Source organism: Cynocephalus volans, chromosome 5, assembly GCF_027409185.1.
Source record: "Cynocephalus volans isolate mCynVol1 chromosome 5, mCynVol1.pri, whole genome shotgun sequence".
Taxonomy (NCBI): domain Eukaryota; kingdom Metazoa; phylum Chordata; class Mammalia; order Dermoptera; family Cynocephalidae; genus Cynocephalus; species Cynocephalus volans.
The window spans coordinates 30,502,046-30,522,810 of record NC_084464.1 but is presented as its reverse complement, the minus strand read 5'-3'; the positions used below and the strand labels follow the sequence as shown (position 1 = coordinate 30,522,810).

Here is a 20,765-nt window from a genome sequence, read left to right as displayed (position 1 = left end):
CATGTTGTTTTAAAATACACATTGCAGAATTGCTAATAACATTTGCATTACTTCACATTAAACGTGTCTTTAGTACCTGTATCTCCTCCACTCTGGGCATTCAAGAAATACCACTTGATTGGTTGGTTGAGAAAGGCCTGTGTTGGTGTCAGTTCCAAACTACTGCAGAACACTCGACATACTAGTGTCAGAGGGACAGATAATACCCATTACATGTTTATGTTCTTAAGGAGATAAGTCACCACAATAGGTTCATGGCAGAAATGGTTTTGCTTGCCATTTTATATGGATGGTAGCCTGGAGCACTTTAGGATGGGGGTTTTCTCTGTGCAATTTAAATTTGTCCCATGTGTTTGTGCAAACACTGCTCAAAGGACACAAGAGTTTTCCTGATCATTTTAGGCCACTAATAAACACTTAAATACTTCTTGAATTGAAGTAGCTTTGACCAAGATAACGCCCACCTCATGTTTCAATTGAGTAAATGAGTAGGTAGAGATTTCAGGTCAAGTGGCCAGTTCTTTATAAGTCGTATGTTTTTGGCTAGTGCAAACATCTTAGAGTTTAGGGCTGTTGAAGTAGTTCCAAATAACCAGCACCTCAAAAGCAGCAGGAATATTTTCTCAAAGAGAAAATGTTCCTTTTGAGAGGTGAGAGTTTGCTTTAGGGAATAACTGATGATTTATCAACAAAAAAGTATTCTGTTATACAAAGTTTTAATAGATATAATGTATATACTGGAGACAGCCCCCAAATTATGAGTAAGATATGTTTGAAAGGACTGTAAGTTTGTCCTTTGGAGTTAAAAGTAAGAGCCTGGCTCGCATACCAACCCACAGAAACCAATTCTTGCTTTCAATGCTTCCATCATATAGCACCACTAACAGTAAGATTTTTGGTACCCTGGACCACGGTTTGTAAATGCATTCCAAATAGGAATTCCAGGGACACACACACACATACCCCACCCTTAGCGGTCACCCCTAGATTGGTGTTCGCAGGTATTCTGAGTGTGTAAGAAGAAAAGTTGTTCCAGGTAGAGATGTGAGTTCAGACTTGGTCATTTGCAAGTAGGGCAACTGCGGGCTGATCTTAAAACGTTTTCCTTAGGAACAACATTTTAATGATCTTAGAGTCAGTTGAGCCAATTCAAGAGATTTTCTCTTTGGAATTATCAATAGCATCATCTATGACTTTAAAGCTGTGTTTATGTCTTTTTCAGACAGCTCTCATAGTGAAGGAGTGGAATATGTAACACACGTGGAGGTATGTGAACAAGCTATTGCTTGTTACTGTGGGATTACCCCACAGAATCAGGGGCAAGTCTGTGAGACGATGGGGGAGTGGATCAGACATATGTTAACAGCTGACTGTTGACTCTTATACCTCTCCTTGGTAGACTGTCAGGCTTGGGAGAGGGGGGAGGGGCAGGATATGCAACATAAAATGTACATAAAGCAGCTCTTCCCAGGAATGGCATAACACAGGAGCAGAGTTTCCCCGGGGAAGAAACAAAGGTTGCTTTTCTTCTTCATCTCCAAGTACACCCACGCTGAGGGAATAGTTTCAGTGACCTGTAAGGCGGATACAAAATTCGTCTTCCAGACTGTATTCTTCAAAGCAAACTGGTTAAAGGGCTTGAGACTTGTCACAGTGAACCTCAGGTTATTAAAGAGTTTGGAGAGTTTCGAGATAGGCAGGAGCAAATAATCCCTGCAGAAAGTAAAAGGCTCCCAGATGATGGAGGGGAGTTGGAATGACTTTCAGGGACTGAGACAAAAGAATGTGAACAGGCACAATGGCAGAAGGAAACAAAAACAAAAACAGGCTCTTCCAGAACATTCACCGTGCAGCACCTGGTGAGTCCATAAAAGCCAATGCGGACACTTGGGCTCCTGCCTCAGCAGTTCTCTCTTCGCCCTCCATCTGTTCCAGGTTCGCCCAATTCCTAGTCTATGGATTGTCTCCTGTTTTTGACCTTGTTCTGCCCTCTGGACTTGGCTTTCTCAGTCTTTTTCCTTGGCATCTTCTAAAGACCTTGGTTGAGATTCTTAAATCTCCACTGTAGCAAGTCTAGCTCAGGATCCCAGGAACCAAACCATCACCACTTCACTAGTGTCTTTCTAGACCTTTCCTGGCCCCCCACTAAGTGGGGTGCAGACACCACTGAAAGTGAATTATGTACCTCTCGAGGAAGAAGCATTATCCCATGCACCTCAGAGAAATGAGGAAGAACCATTGATGATAGCTAATTTAATAATCCTTACAGAAGAAATATATACTGGTGGTTAGGGTTCTACTAATAGGGATATGCTATGGTGGTATATCATGGTTAATCAGAAGACAAACTTTTCTTGAAGACCATGTAGGAAATATGTTAGGGAGCCTGCCAAGACTCACTGCAGCTGCCGTACTGGACAATCACAGCCACTTCTAAGGAACCCTGCCCCTCCCACAGGCCCTGCCAGTGGGCCAACCCTCGGCAGCCACAGTTTCTGCTACAGGATCCCCTCCAGCAATAGCTGACTGGATGGGGAGCTCACCTATCCGAAGAACAGGCAGTCCATCAATCATGCCCCATCAAATGTATTAGTTAGACAAGGAAACTGGCTACAATTTGGCCTGGGATGAACAGGTTTTCCTTAATAGGGGCAAAAAGATACACTTAGATTTTTGTCCTTGAAATTTTGAACTGAAGAATATGCAGCAAATCAGGCAGATGGCAGCATAGGGGAATGCTGAGCACATGCTTAGAGGGGTGCAGGAGCCCCTATGAGCAAGCCAAGTCACGAATTAGAAGAAGTGAGGCAGAGAAAAGATCCAACTTAGAAGAATCCAGGTAGAAGATGCACCCCAGAAGCAGCAGCTTAGAGTCATGTAACGCCAGGGCACCAGCATGATGGTCCCTACCACTGAGGTCCTCAGTGTCTTGGGGCAGCTGTTTGGATCCACTTTGCCCCTCTGCAAGGCCCAGATGGTTTCTATTCTTGAAGTCCCAAGAACTCTACCTTATACCACGCGAATCCTTATACTGAATGCTCCCTTGCTTCAGCTAATGTGCATAGGTCTCTGTTTTTTGTTTGTAACAGAAAGTACCTAAGAAAAGTTATACAATTTTGCTGATTTGTTGGAGAAAATTGGACTTAAATCTGCTGACATTGATGATGATTGGACTTAAACCTACTGACGTTGATTAGAGTAAGAAACTAATTCTGTGGGGAGCAACCCTCTTCCATCAACACATCGACCCTAATGATGGTGGGGCCTCAGACCAGAGTACAGAGTATGGGAGGCCCCATATCACAGGTGTAAATATTTAAGAGTTATAAATCAAGCCAACAAAATAAGTAAAATACATCCAGTCCTCTTACTTTAACAGAGATCAATAGAGATGTTAAAAATATACTGTGCTGTCATGATTTGGAAGTCTGGTTCCATTTTAGAATACTTGGATGGAGTTTTTGCTTAGTTTTGGGATGCCACATTTTAAGAAAGATCATGGCGAGCTGGAGTATGTTTAAAAGGTATGCAGAAGAATCTGAAAAGCATGTGTGTTAGCCTCTATCTAACCAGAATGCACACTTCATGAAAGATGTTTGTGTAGTTTACAGCTGTATGCCTAGTGCCCAGAACAGTGCCTAACACATTGTAGGCATTCAAAAATACTTGCTGAATTAATGCATTTTTCCCAAGGAATTTTTCTAGACTATGTATCCCTCTTGTTGATAAAAGGGAAGTGGTGTAGGGAGCTGGGTAGCTTGGGGAAGCTGATCTACAATTAAAATGATTTGTGGTGGGTTTGCTGAGTGACTCATAGTTGCAGAAGCACTATGGTAACTGTGGCAGCCTGGCTTGGGATTGTGTGAAGCACTTCATGTTATCGGTGACCATATTGTCCATTTTCACCCAAGCACATGGACTTTGAGGTACTGGGGTTTACCTAAGTCTTCCTGAGTCACATCTTTCATCTAACCGTGAAGGGAAGAGACAGCACCGGTATGCTAGCTCTCTGATGTCAGGCAGGGATATCTACTCCTTCTGCATCACTTGCTGATATTGTGAAAATATGTATTTGTTCTTCATTCCTGTCTCCTGACACACAACTCCTGGAATTCTTAGAATCTCCAAAGTGATAGGAATCTTTTCGTATGCTAATGATGGCTGGCAGCCCCTAGGTAGCTTCAGTGGGGGCTGGTCACAGCAAAGACCAAGGTGAGGAACCTCCAGAGAGAGGGGAGGGGCTGAAGACTAAGTTGATCACAAGTGGCCAATGATTTCATCAGTCATGCCTACTAAAGAAACCTCCGTAAAAACCCAAGAGCACGGGGCTCAGGGAGCTTCCGGACAGCTGAACACATGGAGGTTCTGGAGGGTGGCGCCCGGGGAGGGCATGGAAGCTCCGTGCACCTTACCCATACCTATCCCTATGCATCGCTCCATCAGTATCCTTTGTAAGACCCTTTACAGTAAGCCACTAAACATAAGTACGTGTTCCCTGCATTCTGTGAGCCACTCAAGCAAACTAATCAAACCCAAGGCAGAGGTTGTGGGAACCCTGCTTTATAGCTTGCTGGTCAGAAGTTCCGAAGGCCTGAACTTGTGACTAACATCTAAAGTGGGGGCAGTCTTGGGGACTGAGCCCTCAACCTGTGGGATCTGATGCTCTCACAGGTAAATAGAGTCAGAATTGAATTGGTGGACACCTCGTTGGTGCTTGCTGAAGAACTGTTGGCTTACTTGCCAGTGGGGAGAAGTCCCCACACATCTGATCACAGAAGTTGGTCTTCTGTGTTTATTGTTGCTAAGAATAGAGAAAAAATCAACAGTGTGTGTTTTCCCACCTACCCCTACACCTGCTAGTGGTGTGCTTGGAGCATTGTTGAACTTATCTTAGGTTAATTTTGGTTAATAATGGGTACACAAAGAGGCTTCAACCTTTCCCAGGAACCACCCCTACAGCATGGGCAGCTCCTCCACAGATGTATGTTGACTGACAGGCTACAACCTGTAATATACAGTCTATCCACTACAGTAGTTGAAGAACGGCTCATATTTTCCCTCAGAAACAATGACAGAATAGGTGGCTAATTTCTCGACAAAGGGTTCTGGTCAAATCATTCATTGGATTGACTAACAATATCATAAAAGTAGCTACAATGAACATCTTAAATAACTATTAAAATGGTCAGATGAAATTGTGATTCAAGGGCCGAGCCCGTGGCGCACTCGGTAACGTGCGGCGCTGGGAGCGCGGCGACACTCCCGCCGCGGGTTCGGATCCTATATAGGAATGACCAGTGCACTCACTGGCTGAGTGCCGGTCACGAAAAACAACACACACACACAAAAAAAAGAAATTGTGATTCAAGCCATAGAGTTTTAGGACTGGATGGAAACAGGAAATTTCTATTAAGGTCCACTCAAATTACACCTGAGGCCTATAGAAGTAAAAGGATTCGTTTAGGTCACGCAGGTAGTTAAGGACAGAACCAGAACTAGAAAATGGACCTTTCTGTATTCCGCATCAATCTTCTAGTGGGAAAGGATCTCAAAGTCAGAGTTTGGGAATAAACACACACACACACACACACACACACACGAACACACGTACCCCCAGCACTTGATCATTTATCTGTAAAGTTCTCATGTTTTTTTACAAATGACCCTTTTGCCCCAACTTTCCTTAAGTCAACTTTTACTGTTTCACGACATCTGCTGGGATACTTTACTGTTTGTTTCTCAAATAACACCCAGATTTGAGTGCACGCTGACTCAAGAGAACACTGTGGTATTTCCAGATTGGCCGATTCAGCCATAACCATGAGGCCAAACCCTTCAGTCATTGCATTAGTAGGCCCTACTGAGTCCAAAGTCATGAGGCTCAGTTCCTGTAGGTGCTAGATAACCTCCTTCTATTTCGTGGTCATCAAATATATTCTAGCAGTGCCTGTCCTTTTTATGAAAAGGAGCCTTTGTTTAGAAGGAACATGGTTAAAGAACTTAAACATAACCAATGTTTTCATAACACTCGTGAATTGTTTCACAACATCTTTTGAGGCAGATAGGGCAGGTTTTATTAAGGTGACTTTGCAGGTGAAGAAGCTGAGACTCACAGTGAAAGGGGTGACTTGCCCAAGATTACATAACCAAATCCTGGTGTTTTAGGTTAGGAGACAGCAGGTATTTTTAAAAATTTGCCCCCCACCCCCACCCCCAGTGATTCTATGTGCAGCCACAGTTGGGTGCCACTGCTTTAGCGAACAAATAAATATCCCAACCATGCCTTTGTGGTATTATCATATTCACTGTTCACATCAACTTGTGTCAGCCCTAGGTCATGTTCTTCAGGAAGAAACTTTGGAACTCTTCTGAGGTTTCAGAGCTTCAGCTCATAAAGTAAACCAATCCTGTCCATTTCTGTGTGTCATGTGATCTACATACTGCTGCATGTCTGCTACTGAGAGACACTTGTTTACATAGCAAGAGCTAGAGCTATGGCAGGGTCTTAGGGGAGGACTTAGTGGTGGGTGTCAAGTTCTGTTTTTTCGCTTAAATAAAATGTTTTTGTTAAAGGAAAATGATATGTGCTTGATGTGCTTGTTATTTTCAGAAATCACCACATGTAATTGTTTAGCTGTCTAGCCCACAGTGCTCTGTAGTGCTTTGATCTGACATCAGAGAGTTGTGTAGGGCTTAACTTATAAGGTGGGGAGGGACTTCAAGAGCCACAGGGCAAATGGCAGAAGAGGCTCCTTCCAAACACTGAGGCCCCAAAGTTCTCTCCTATTTCTCCCTCCTGTTATGTGCCCTTTCTTTCATGGTTGTTTCTTTGTAATTTTTTCCTCCTGAGTTGTAGAAGTAACACATGCTCATTGTAGAATTGGAAAAGGTAGATAACCATAAAGATGTTTAATCACTTTTAATTAGAGAAAACTGTTCCTACCATTTTTTGAATTGAGCTGACTCTAATTATTGTGAAAATCATTTTATATATCCAAATTTTGTAAAACAGTAAATGTATCATATAAACTGCAAACTCTTCTGCCAAAAAGTAAATTTTCGTAGCATTCAGCTGAAGCTCAATTTTGGAGATCTCAAAACATGAGAAACAAAAGCTCTATGGCAGAGAGAGAAAGAGAGGTATTCACCAAATATTCCATCTGCCCTTCACAATTCCCAGCCCCCTGTAGTTCAGCAGGGCCAAATGACCAGCTCTTGCTGTGAACAGAACCCAAGATGAGCCAGCACATCTGTGCGATGATGAGAAGAAAAAAGAAAAAGTGATGAAGATACAAAAAAATGTTGAGGTTAAGCAGAGGTCTCAAGTTTCATAAAGAAAATATGATCGTCTACAGAGATGAAATATTGTACTTAGATTTTACACAGTACAATTTAAGTGAACTCTAATTAAGCTCTTGATCTTTTTAGTCTTATCAAAGACTGTATTATAACCAGGAAAATTCAGCTTATTGTATTTATTGTATGTATTCAGGATTTTGTTTTTCACCGATCATGAGGACAATTTGTCCTTGCTGCTGGACCGAGGGAAAAGAGCTCTATAAATAGGAGATCAAACATGAGCAGCATGGCAGTGAGCTGCAGGGTGCAGGGTGTAGTCACATGGTAACGAGTGTGGTAGGATCAGAGGAACCTCCTGCTCCGGTTTCTTCAAGTCAGCCATTCAGGCCCTCTACCCAGCCCACATTCTGATGAGCAAGGTGTTCCAAAATAAAAGTTCAATGTAATGAACTTTCTTCCCAGATACACAGGCTTGTGCACTCTATTTCCATTTTCAAGCCATGGATTGATATGCCCGGATGGCTGTGAAATTGATGATACAGGAGGCCAATTTCATCATACTTTGGAGTTACGTTCCTCAAGACTGTATTAGTCCTCCCTGGTGGACACTGAAATATAAATCTTAAAATTAGTACATTCTCTTTTCTGATAAACTAATAAGAACACTCTATATGTATTTGCTAAATTTGCTAGAAGAACTATCTGCACAAATGAAACAGATGAGGACTTCCAAATGCATTTCTATAATTATCTATGAAGTTTTTCAGTTAACTTTTTTTGTTTGTTTTTTGGTAATGTCTTTGTCAAGTTTTAGCATTAGCGTTATGCTGGTCTTAAAAATGAGCTGGGATGTATTCTCTTTTGTTTTCTGAAAGAATTTGTGTAACACTGATGTTACTTTTTCTTAACTGTTTGATTGAATTCGTTTGTCAAATCTGTGGCCAGGAGTTTTCTTGTTTGAAAGTTTGTTTTTATTATGCATCTAATTTCTTCAATATATATAGGGCAATTCAGATTTTTTTGCTTCATATTGTGTCAGTTTTGTAAATAGTATTTTTCAAGGAAATTTTCCATTTAATCCAAGTTGTTGAATTTGTTGACGATAAAGTTATTTGTAATATGCCCTTTTTATCCTTTAAATACATGTTGGATCTGTAGTAGTAACTCCTCTCATTTCTGATATTGGTAATATATATTTTCTTTATTTTTCTTTATCTGTCCAGCGAGGGGTTTATTGATTTATTGATTTCAAAGAACCAGCTTTTGGCTTTAATTTTCTTCATTATTTGTCTACTTTTCTATTTCGTTGATTTCTTATTATTATGTTCCTTCTACTTATTTTGGATTTGCTGTACTCTTTTTCTAGTTTCTTAAGGTGGAACCTTAGGTCATTGCTTTTAGACCTTTTTTCTCTTCTACTATAAGCACTGAAAGCCAAGAATTTCGCTTTCAGCACAGATTTAGCAGCAGCCCACCGATTTTGATGCTGTATTTTCATGTTATTTGGTTCAAAATTTTTAAAGTTTTCTCCTGTGATTTCTTCTGTGACTCAGAGATTATTTCAAAATATATTATTTACTTTCTAAGCATTTGGAATTTTTGCACAAAATGTGTTACTGAGATCTAATTTAATTCCAGTGTAGTCAGAAAATACACTTAGTATGATTTTAATTATTTTAAATTTAATGATAGTCATTCATGTTTATGGAGGAAAAATTTTTTAAATTATTGAGATTTGTTTTATGGTCTGCCATATGGTCTATCTTGGTCAACATACTATGTAGACTTGAAAGAATGCATATTATATAGGGTGTAGTGTTCTGTACATATTAATTTAGGTCAATGTGTTTGATGTATTGTTCATTTCACCTGTGACTTTACTGATTTTTTTGTCTAGTTCTATCAGTTGCTAAGAAGGGATGTTAAAATCTCCAGTAATGATTATAAAATGTCTATTACTCCCTTTAATTCTATCAATTTTTACTTCATGTATTTTGAAGCTCTATTATTAGAAACATACACAATTACGATTTTAATGGCTTCCTGATAAGTTGTCTCTTTTATATTATAAAATGTTCCTCTTTATCTCTAATAATATTCTTTGTCTTGAAGTTTATGTTATCTGATCTTAGCCACTTCAGCCTTCTAATGCTTACTCTTTGCATGGTATGTCTTTTACCATCTATTTATTTTCAACCTGTCTTTTTTTTTTTTTTTTTTTGTGGCTGGTTAGTACGGAGATCCAAACCCTTGACCTCGATGTTATAACACCACACTCTAACCAACTGAACCAACCAGCCAGCCTATGTCTTTATTTTTAAATTGCAGCTGTTGTGGAAAGCTTATAGTGGGATATTGCTTTTTTTTTTTTTTTTTTAATTCATTGTGACAAACTCTGCCTTTTGATGGTACAGTAGTTCCCCCTTATTAAGGGTTTTGCTTTCTGTGGTTTCAGTTAGCCATGGTCAACTGCAGCCCAAAAATATTAAATGGGAAATTCCAGAAATAAACAATTTGTAAGTTTTAAATTGCACACCATTCTGAGTAGTATGATGACATCTCATGCTGTCCTGCACCAGTGCTCAGAACATGATTCATCCCTTTGTCCAGAGTATCTATGCTGTATATGCTACTCACTCATTAGTCACTTGGTAGCCATTTTAGTTATCAGATCAACTGTTGCAGTATCACAGTTCTTCTGTTCAAGTAACCCCCTTTTTTTTCCCAATTTTATTTAGATTTATTTTTGTGGTGTACACTGCACTGTTTCAATGCATGCATATCTTGTACAATGACTCACTTATTGTAGATAGCATAGTTTTGTCCCCATTAGTTCACCCCTTATCTTCCCCCCACCCTACCCCCAAGTGACTCTTATTTTACTTAACTATTCTATTTTATTATTAGTTGTTGTTAATCTCTTAATGTGCCTGATTTATAAATTAAACTTTATTGTAGGTATGTACATATAGGTAAAAATGTGGTATATATTGGGTTTGGTACTATCTGCAGTTTCAGGCATTCAGTGGGGTCTTGGGATATATGTTCAGTGGCAAGGGGGATGCTACTGTATTATTTAGTCCATTAATATTTAATGTACCTATTGATGTGATTGCATTTAGGTCTTCCATTTTATTGTTTTCAGTTTATCCCCTCTGCTTTTCTCCTCTATTCTTCCTTCTATGTCTTCTTGTGGATTTCCTTGAAACTGTAATTTTTTGTCTTTTATAAAACATGAGAAGTTTCTGGCCATTATATATTTCTTCAAATATATTTCCTGCCCCATTTTCTCTCACTACTTCTTCCAGGTCTCTAATTACATATATGTTAGATTTTTTGATATTGTCTTATTGGTCCCTGTATTTTCGTTCAAATTTTTGGAAAATCTGTTTCCTCCCTCCTCTTGAGAGTGGATAATCCCATTAATACATCCTCAAGTTCACTGGCTTTCTTCTCAGTTTCTTTTCTCAGCCTCTTTTCTGCTGATAAGCCCATCCAGTGAATTTTTATTTTAAATGTTATATTATTATTTCTAGACTTTCATTTATTCTTTATTTTTTCTATTTTGCTACTAAAATTTTCATCTGTTCATTCCTTATGAGTGTATTTTCCTTAATATCTTAGGATAGTTAAAACACCTGCTTTAAATTTCTTGTTTGCTAATTCCAACATCAGGATCATCTCAGGGCTGATCTCAGTTAAGATCTTTTCTTTTGAGAATGGGTCACATTTTACTCTTTCTTCATATTTTGGTTACTTTTTAATTGTATCCTGGACATTGTGACTGTTACGTTATGGAGACTCGTAATTCTGGTATATTTCTTCTAAGATTGCTAAACTTTTTGTTTGTTTTAACAGACAATTAACTTGATTGGACTCAAATTGTAAATTCTTTTTCTTAATCATCAGCTCAAGTTTCAGTTCAACATTTTGCTCCTAGGTACATTGCTTGAATTTTGCCTGGTGAACACAGGGTTGAAGATCAGACAGAGATTTGGGCAGAGTTCACGTACACACAAATTGAGTGGCACTTTTTCTGACTCCTTCCTTTTCAGAATTTCTCTCTCACTTTCCAGCAGTTCTGGTTGCCTAAAACTGTTCTCTGGTTGTTCAGATAGTAGAAACTAACGGTTTTCTATTTAAGTTTTAGCCACACTGCGCGGTATGGATCAGGACAATTCCTGTAACTAGAAACCAGGAAAATAGGAAAACTCACCCAGTGCCGTATCTTTCTTCCAAGGCTGAAATCCTCTTCAAAATCTTCTTGCTTTTGGTTGCTTTCCAATGCCTGGTTACTCTTCATGAAATCATATATATATATTGCAGAGTTTTTACAGTTGTTTTCCGTAGGAAGATCAGCCAGTTGAAGCTTACTGAACATACTGGGACAGGAAGTTTATCCATTTAAAGAAATCTTTCACATTTCTTTGATCTTTTTTGGAGTGGGCAATTGTTTATTCAGTAAATATTTTCTATGTATTCACAGTATGTGAAGCAATGTGTTAGGCGGTGAGATAGAAAGATGCCCTTAGGGCATTAGTGGTCTGGCATGGAGATGGACAAGAATATGGTATAGAATGGTTAAGTGCTATTGTAAAGATGTGCTCAAAGCATGCACGGTGAAGAGGGAGAGATAACTCCACATGGCCACTACGGAAAAGGCATAATAGAAGAAATGATGTCAGCCTAAAATTCCAGACCGATTAATGTTATAAACACTCGTTGCTTCATCCAAAATGAATTCAAAGTAAACAGCTGTATTTCAGTCTACTATGTTTCTTTGTGTTACCAATATCAGGATCTTCTTTTCTATAACTATAGCCAGTCAGGATTCTGGAGTTATACAAAGAAGAAAAAATGACAGCTGTATTTTAGGGCACCTGAGGATATTTTACTGACATTTTAGCATTAAGCTAAACACCAAAGTAGTAAATCTATTAATATCTGCCCAGGTCACAAGTACCCGTTTCGAATAAAGCTTATGAATGTTAATGAGTATTACAATAAAAACTTCCTACTGTATTTTATAATTCCCTCCCATATTTAGCCCTTTCCCATTATCATGGCAACCAGAGATTTTATAAGAGGAGAAGTCAAATTGACATAACAAATATTTCTCTAATTCAAGATGTTTGTCATGGGAGGTGTCCTTCTGTGCTTTTGGAATCTTGTAAAGCTCAGCACCTGGCCACAAGCACTGGGGGATCGGGACTTTGTTAGATATTTTGGCATTGAGGGTAGTGCTTGAGTCCTGCCCTAGCCCAACTTCAAGATAAAGCAATTGCAAGCTTTCTTCTGCTGGCTCCATTTAATAGATTGGGAATTGTATGTTAAAAGGGCTCAGAAACATTGACTAATTTTCAAGAATAATGTATGAGAAATATGGAGCCTTAGAATAATTTTGACTCCAGGCACCTAACACTTGGTCAAGAAATCCAGAATAGCTACTCCAATTTTAATGAAAACCACTCTCAGTAATGTGGATTTGATGAGATATTTCACAATTGAGTCAAGAGGTGTTTTTTGCCAGGGCATGTGTTACATTTTCTATAAGATCCTATCTTTGCGGTGAAACTTGCCAAATAATTTATGAATACTATTTGGCACCATCTCTTCATATAATCACCATCAATGAAAGGCTTCCTGTCAGGATATAACCTTCACTTGGGTTCTATACTTTCCCTTCCAGCCAGGTTAACTCATTACCCTCTCCCTTATGGGGAGAATGGACTACCACCTGCAGCTCTCCTGCTGGCACACTCTAAAGCTGGCTCCTACCCCAGCAGGAGCAGTCTAAGAGGCTTCCAGTTAAAGTGTTTCCTGTCTGGTGCGTGGGGTTGGCCATCCAGTGTTCTGGTCTTGTTACTGGCTCCTATCCAGGCTAGATTGACAGCCTTGACCTTGTTGTTACCCTCAGCTCCATCTTTTCAATGCAGACACTATATCTTGGTCCCAGCTTTGCTCTAGCTCTGATGCTTGAGGCTTTCTTCCTTACATCCACAGCTGTGATCCATTGTAACACTTTCTATCTTATCAAATGCTGCTAAAGACCATGAGATTTATGAAGCCAAAAAAAAAATTTTTTTTTTTTTTGACCATTACAGGGAAAGGGGCAAGGATTGAGAGAACAGCAAGTGGAAATGATACAGAGAATTATTGGCTTCCTGTTGTATGCAGTGATTCTATGTTGGATGCTATCCTTCGGTTCTTGCATATACCTATCCAATCCTCCTAAGAGCCTAGTAAATAGTTGCTATTGGCATTTTTACAAGTGAGGAAACTGAGGATCAGGGAGGTTAACATATTTGCCCAAGATCACACGTACAGAAAGCAGGCAAGCAATTTAATCTCTCTGAGGCTTAGTTTCTTATCTTTGGAATGGAAACTTAATAGTACCTACTTTCCAGAATTGTTGTGAGGCCTAGATAAGTTCACACATGTGCAGTAGATCAGTGACTGACATGTGGTAAGAACTCGGTAATTCTTAGAAATTATTATTTTGCTTGAAATATTTGCAGTAAGGCACTACATTTATTTATTTATTTATTTATTTATTTATTTATTTTTGACAGCTGTTAGGTAAGGGTATATGAACCCAATATCATACTCTAACAAGTAAGCTAACTGGGCAGTCCTTACGTCTCTCTCTGAGCATGGCAGTTAGGAACTATGAAGCTATAATCCTAGTTATCTATGAAGATGTCCTAGTTATCTAAGCCAGTAAATTCTCTGTTCTCCTTAAATAAACTTGAATTGATTGCCTGTGACTTTTATCTAAAAGAGTCTTAAGAAACAACAATCACTATAACATGTTGAACTTTCAGAAGGAGAGATCAGAACTGTGGTTACTAGAGCTGGGAAAGCGGGATGCAAAGGAGGATTAGCAACAAATTGGTTAATGGACTCAAAGAATGATTACATTGTGTAATGATGAATATGCTAATTATCCTGATTTAATCATCACACATTGTATGTAGGTATTCATATTCAACTCTGTACCCCACAAATATGTATAATCAATTATGTTTCAATGAAAAAAATAAAATTATAAGAACCTTAAGAGAGTCCAAGGCAGGCTATTCTAGAAAACATCATACATTTCAAGGACTTTGCTTTACAGCTTATGTCAAGGCAGTATGAACCCGGTTTTTAGTCTGTGCTCAGAGTTCCACAATAGAAGAAAATAATTTGGTTCCCTTGAATTTTGAGTGGAAAGTCAAGCTGCTAATAAGTTGTTTTATGTTTTTTTGACAACTGGGGGGAACGTTGCATGGTACCTATTGAAAGGATGTTTTCGGATTAGAGCTTCTTTGATACATAAGGTTTTAAAGTTTGTCAGGATCATAAGATCCTGATGTCTAACTCCCCAACTTTACAAATGAGTACATTGAAGTCTGGAGAGGTTAAGTAACTTAGACAAGCTGATTAATCTACTTAGGAGAAAAACTAGGATTCTAAACCCTGCTGCCATTTGAATTCTCTCTTATTTTGGATTTTCAGCAATACGAGCCACACATAACATGTTTTCTACATAGATACGCAGAATTGGAGAGTCAGCAGCTGCTGTCAGCCCACCTGACTCCTAACCTAGTTTGGTGCTTTTCCCGTTACATAATGCTTCTTCCTATAACCAAACACTTTTCCTGTGGCTGCCATGTGTGCTCGATACACTACAGCAGCAGGTAACAAAGGTGTAGCATAGAACTCTAGCCCTACAGGATGTTACTAAAATGAGGTAATGTGGAACAGAAATGTGTATTTCAATAAATTTATGAGTTAAATAGATTTCTTTACAGTAGTACTTCTCAGAGCCATTAATAAGCTATTCTGTAGGGAGAAATTGGTAAAGGGCCTCAAAAATGTTTACACTGTGTAATGATTTTTTTTAAAAAGCTATTTTGCATTATAAATTACCTGGTGGGGTGGGGTTAGATGTAGGGTACAGTGTTTTCCAAACTTATCTCAACAAAGATCCAGTGTTTTGATAAGTGCAGTAGTAGAGGCATGAATTCTCACAATTTTTTCCCAAGGCTGAGTACCAACTTTTCCCATGATTCGGTTCTGTCCTTGTGTTTCCGAATTCTCATATTCCCTCCCGTCCTCCTATTCCTCTGAGCTTTTGTATTTGGTTGCTTTTCTGGTTATGCTTCTCTTTCTCAGTCTCTGTGTGTGGCCTTTATTTTCAGGATGAAAAGATATGGTGAGACAATGTCTCTGGCAGGTTTTATTTAAGGAAGAATAACCACCTTGGGCTCACTCAGAAGGGCAGGATCAACCCTGACTTAATTATATCTCCATACTCCCTTAAAAACAGAAGAAAAAAAAAAATACTAATACTCCCACACCCCAAGGTGGGCTTGTGAGAAAGACCGGCACATACAGTTGCCTTCAAGAGATGGCCCAGAAGTGCCAAGAAAGCCACCATCCCACTTTCTGGGTCCTACTCATCTTCCCAAGCACAAGCCCAGCAGCAGAATATCTCTGCAAATTTTGTAAACATCAGAAGCCCCTCTCCTAACTTCTAGTTTTCATAAACAGTCAGTTCTAGCTTAGCATTTAGCCTCTTCTCTCCTGACACACTAACACTCTGTACAAGATGACCTTTGTTTTCTGATTGGAAGAATCATCTTTCTTCATTAACACTTGCAGCAATTATCATCGTGTGTGGTGCTGTCTTTTATCTTCCTAAAGTGCTCTGCATTTTCCACACTTACCTGTGTCTTCAAAATTCTAGCAATAATTTTAAATACATTTTGTACAATGGGTAGGATTTATCTTTATTTATAATTTTCACACTCAAAATCCATCTATTTTCAAGGGTCTTCACAGACCTAATGACAGACTTGGGGGCATCACTATGCTGCTTCTGTTCAAACAAAACAGCACGGGAACCAACATTAATGCTCATCCAATTACATGAATATCCCAGGCTCTCAGGCCTTAAAAACTAATGCCACCTTAGGTGACATTACAAGCGGCGCCATTATGGGCCCACAAGGGCATATTAACATGGCAGCCTAAGATGGTGCTGGGAGGAAGTAGGGTGGGAGTGTCTGCGGGAACCTTGCCTTAGCCCTTATTGGCCAAATACGGGCTTCTGCGCTTGTGAACACTGCATGACTGCAATAGCTAGGCATTGAGATAGGATGCATGCTCTTGTAACCTTTAAGCTGATTGGAGGATGTAAAAACCTCCCTTCCCTATTTGCCTTTAAAAGCAAGTGCTTGTGTGATAATAAACGGAACTGCTCGACAGAACCCCCGCCACGTCTGAGTGTCCTTTAAACCGGGCTGGTTGGGGCCTGTGGCTGTGCTCACCTCTCTTCACGGCTCTCTTCCCCCGTCTCCTTCCAAAGGGGACAGGAGGGAAAGAGGAATCCGGGCCATTCGCTCGCCCACCAAAGGGAACAAGGCTAGGGCTGTTCGGGTTGGCCCGCGGCAGACCTGACACCAGTCCTCTTCTCCTCCTTGCACATTTTTTCCCAAAATTTTCACATTCATTCTAAAACTGAGATGCATTTTATGCAAGTCTCTCTTTTAAGGATTTCAGGGATACTAATGCAGGCTTTTGGCTGCATGATAGAGACCACAAAGCCAACCAAGCAGGTTTGAAGGTCAATTGTGGTTTACCGACAGGTGGAGATCTGAATAAACTCTATTAATATTCATCAACGTTCATTTCATATTTTGATACTATCTACAAGAAGAGATGAGAAAATAGATTCCAAAAGGTTGATGGTAAATATGCTTTTAGTATTTTCTACTTCAATGGCTTTCCTAGACACACAGTACTCTTCACTATTTTATATTGAATCAAAACCCTCCTATGGCTGGTTCTTGTCACACAGTGCTGTTAGCTAAGTGGTTTATCATTTATCATTTTTTAGCATTTTGGTGTATCTTGAGATTTGTCAGTCCTGAATAATGGCTACGTTGGCAAAGAACTGTGCCTAGCCAACAGAATATCCTATGTGCCCCTCACCCAGCCTTTCTCTTGGGACTCACTAAATAGTGATATCCACTACCTACTCAGAAGCCACCTCCACAGGTGTCCTTGAAGGAAACTGTAGTAGACATGAGGCTGATCTAGAGATAACACCTAGATCTCCTCCTGGAAAGAAGAGGCTAAAAAAGGTTACTCCTGCTATAAACCTGAGAATCATGTAACCTAATAAGTACTACCTGGCTGGCCATTAGTTTAAATTAGTTACTTGTTTGGGCTCAGGTATCACACCAAGGTGTTACATTTAATGTCTAAAGACTTACATGGTTTGGACTCCGAATTTTCTCATGAACAAAACTTCTTTCCCTTGTTATGTTGGATCCTGACCCTATAACTAACCAGGATTTAAGGACTTGGCCTGGACTATAGGGCAAGTTGAGGCAGAGACAGCGCTTAAATTCAGAGTGTCTCTACTCTGGATTTAAGCTCAGGATGCCACGAGTTCAGGTCTGGCTGCTGATTGTGCAACCTGTCCAATTTTCCTGATTTCCTGTCCCACCTGGTTTCCGAGTGAGGCTTAAAATCCTTGGGCAGTAGAGCTTCAGACTTTCAATATGATAACCCAGGGGTTAAGTCTGTTTAAGACAAGGTCTTGTTTTTTTTTTTTTTTTTTTCCTTTTATCATAACAGATTCCATAAGGACAGCCCTGTGCCTTCCTTTAATCCTGAGCACATAGTAAGTGTATTTCTGGGATACTTTCAGCTCAAGTAATGGAAAACTGAACTCAAAACACCTTAAATAAGAAGGACATTTATTTTCTTACATCGGAACTTCATAGGTAAGGTGGCTCCAGGGTGGGTCAAGTCAGCAACTCAACATCATCAGCTGCCTGGGTCCTACTACATTTTGCAGCTCTGACTCCCTCGGGCTAGTTCCTCTCACAGTTGGGAGAAGACTGCCCTAGCTCTAAGAAGCATACTCGGTGAAAGAAGAGAAACCATTCATCTCACCTTTCACCCTATCCCATGTCTCCTTTTAAGAAAAAGTAACTATTTCCTAGAAGCTATCATGTGACATTGACTAGAACCAAGTCACATGACCAATCCTAATCCAATCACTGTCCAGGGGAATGGGACTGCTATGGTTGTTTTAGATCCATGGTTCCTAATCCTGGCAGCATATTTGAATATTTGGGGCTAACGTAGAAAACTTCTAAAATCACCAATGCTCAGGACTATCTCTAGACATTCTGATTTAATTGGTGAGGACGAGGTCCAGACACGGGTATTTATTAAAGCTACTCTTGGTGACTCTAATGAGCAGCCAGAATTGAGGAGCACTGATTTAGACTAATCTGGAATAACTCCTAAATCATGTCAGGGAGAGATTAAATTAAACCTCAGCCAGGAAGACAAGAGGAAATGGCTATTAGGTATGCAACCCAAAGAAGCACATAAAAAGACGCCCAGCATCACTGATCGTTAGAGAAAGACAAATCAAAACCACAATGAGATACCACCTCACACCCATTAGGATGGCCACTATTAAAAAAAACAGAAAATAACAAGTGTTGGTGAGGATGTAGAGAAATTGGAACCTTTGCGCATTGCTGGTGGGAATGTATAATGGTGTCACTGCTATGGACAACAGTGTGGTGGTTCCTCAAAAGACTAAAAATAGAATTATCATATGATCCAGCAATTCCACTTCTAGGGATATACCCTAAATAATTAAAATTAATTAAATAATAAATAATTAAAAGATATTTCTCAGAGAGATATTTGTACACCCATGTTCTTAGCAGCATTTTTCACAATAGCTAAGAGGTGGAAGCAACTCATGTGTCCATTGATGGATGAGTGAATACACAAAATGTGGTATACCATACAATAGAATATACTCAGCCTTAAAAGGAGGGAAATTCTGACACCTGCTATGACATCGATGAACCTTGAAGACATTACATTATGCTAAGTGAAATAAGTCAGTGACAAACAGATGAATACTGTATGATTCCACTTCTATGAGATACCTAGAGTAGTCAACTTCAGAGAGACAGAAAGTAAAATGGTGGTTGCCAGGGTCTAGAGGGAGTTGCTTAAAGGATACAGAGTTTCAATTTTGCAAGATGAAAAAATTTCTGAAGATTTGTTGCACAACAATGAATGTACTTAACAGTACTAAATCATACACTTAAAAATGATTAAGACTGTAAATTACATGTTATGTGTATTTTACCACAATTTTTAAAAAAGGTTTGTGGAACAGATGCAGAGCTGATAATTTGTACCACTTGCCCTCTGTTCCAGTGGGTAGCTGATGGCAGGGCAGCGGCGGGGAAGCTACACAGGAGAGGAGCTACAGATGTTCTTTCCTTCCTTCTTTCTTTCTTTCCTTCCTTCCTTCCTTCCTTCCTCCCACCCCTCCCCCCCTCCCCTCTCCTCCCCTTTCCTTTCTCTCTCTCTCTCTCTTTTTCTTGCCATAGGTAGAGAAATTATTTATTAACAGACAAGGCCTACGATTATCTCTTCTTAGGCACACCCATGGTATGGCCACAATGACCGTGGTCTTGGTGTGCTGGCCTCAGACATGAAGACCCCAGAAGTGGTGCAGCCCTCTATGGGCCCAAATCATCTTCGGTTGCTCCCAGTCTTCATAGATTTTGTTGTCCAGCCCATTGGCCAGGACCTGGTTATATTTTCCATCCTTTACATCTTTTTACCTGTTCAAGAACCAGTCTGGGATCTCATACGGGTGCAGATTCTGCATAGTGGTGGTCATGCATTCATCCTCACTGAGTTCTCCTACCCCCTTGGTGAGGTCAATATCTGCTTTTTTGAACACCACATGAGCATATCTTCAACCCACACCCTTAATGGCAGTGATGGCAAATACTGTTTTCTGCCACCCATCGATGTTGGTGTTGAGTACTCTCAAAATGTGCTGGAACTTCTCAGGGATCACTAGAGACATGGCAGCAGAACCACCAGCAGCACATAGTCCTCTTATGGAAGAGCCAGATTGCATTTCTCACAGAGCAATAATTTCAAATTCCAATGATGCTTAACAAGAGAGTAAGGGATAGAAAATAAGAATTTGGGGGGAAATTCCAGGAATAACCCATGCCCAGATAGTTTGGGAGCCCCTGCCAGGTGTTCTTTGGCAAAATGCCCTACTGAGAGCCTGGGAAGGTGAGACAGCCTAAGGCTCCAGCTACTGTAAGTATCAATGAGGGTTTTGCAAGAGTCAGATTGACAACATATCTACTTACCTCTCAATTTTCCACTTTAATGAAGGTCACAGTGACAGGGCATCCCAAAACCACTGATAATAACAACATCTCTTATAATTGGCTTAGGGATACATATGAGTACTGTTGCTTAAATTTGTTTGTCAGCTGGCCAGTATGGGGATCCAAACCCTTGACCTTGGTGTTATAACACAGTGCTCTATTCAACTGTATCGCAGGAGCCCCAAATATGAGAGGGGACTAGCGTAGGGTTCTATTCCAAAGAATTCAACC

At 39.9% G+C, this 20,765-nt stretch overlaps 1 pseudogene; it reads right to left on the bottom strand.

Moving 5' to 3' along the window:
- Positions 1 to 47: 47 nt before the first annotated feature.
- Positions 48 to 20,215, bottom strand: LOC134378929 (small ribosomal subunit protein uS13-like; annotated as a pseudogene).
- Between the last annotated feature and the right edge of the window lie 550 nt (positions 20,216 to 20,765).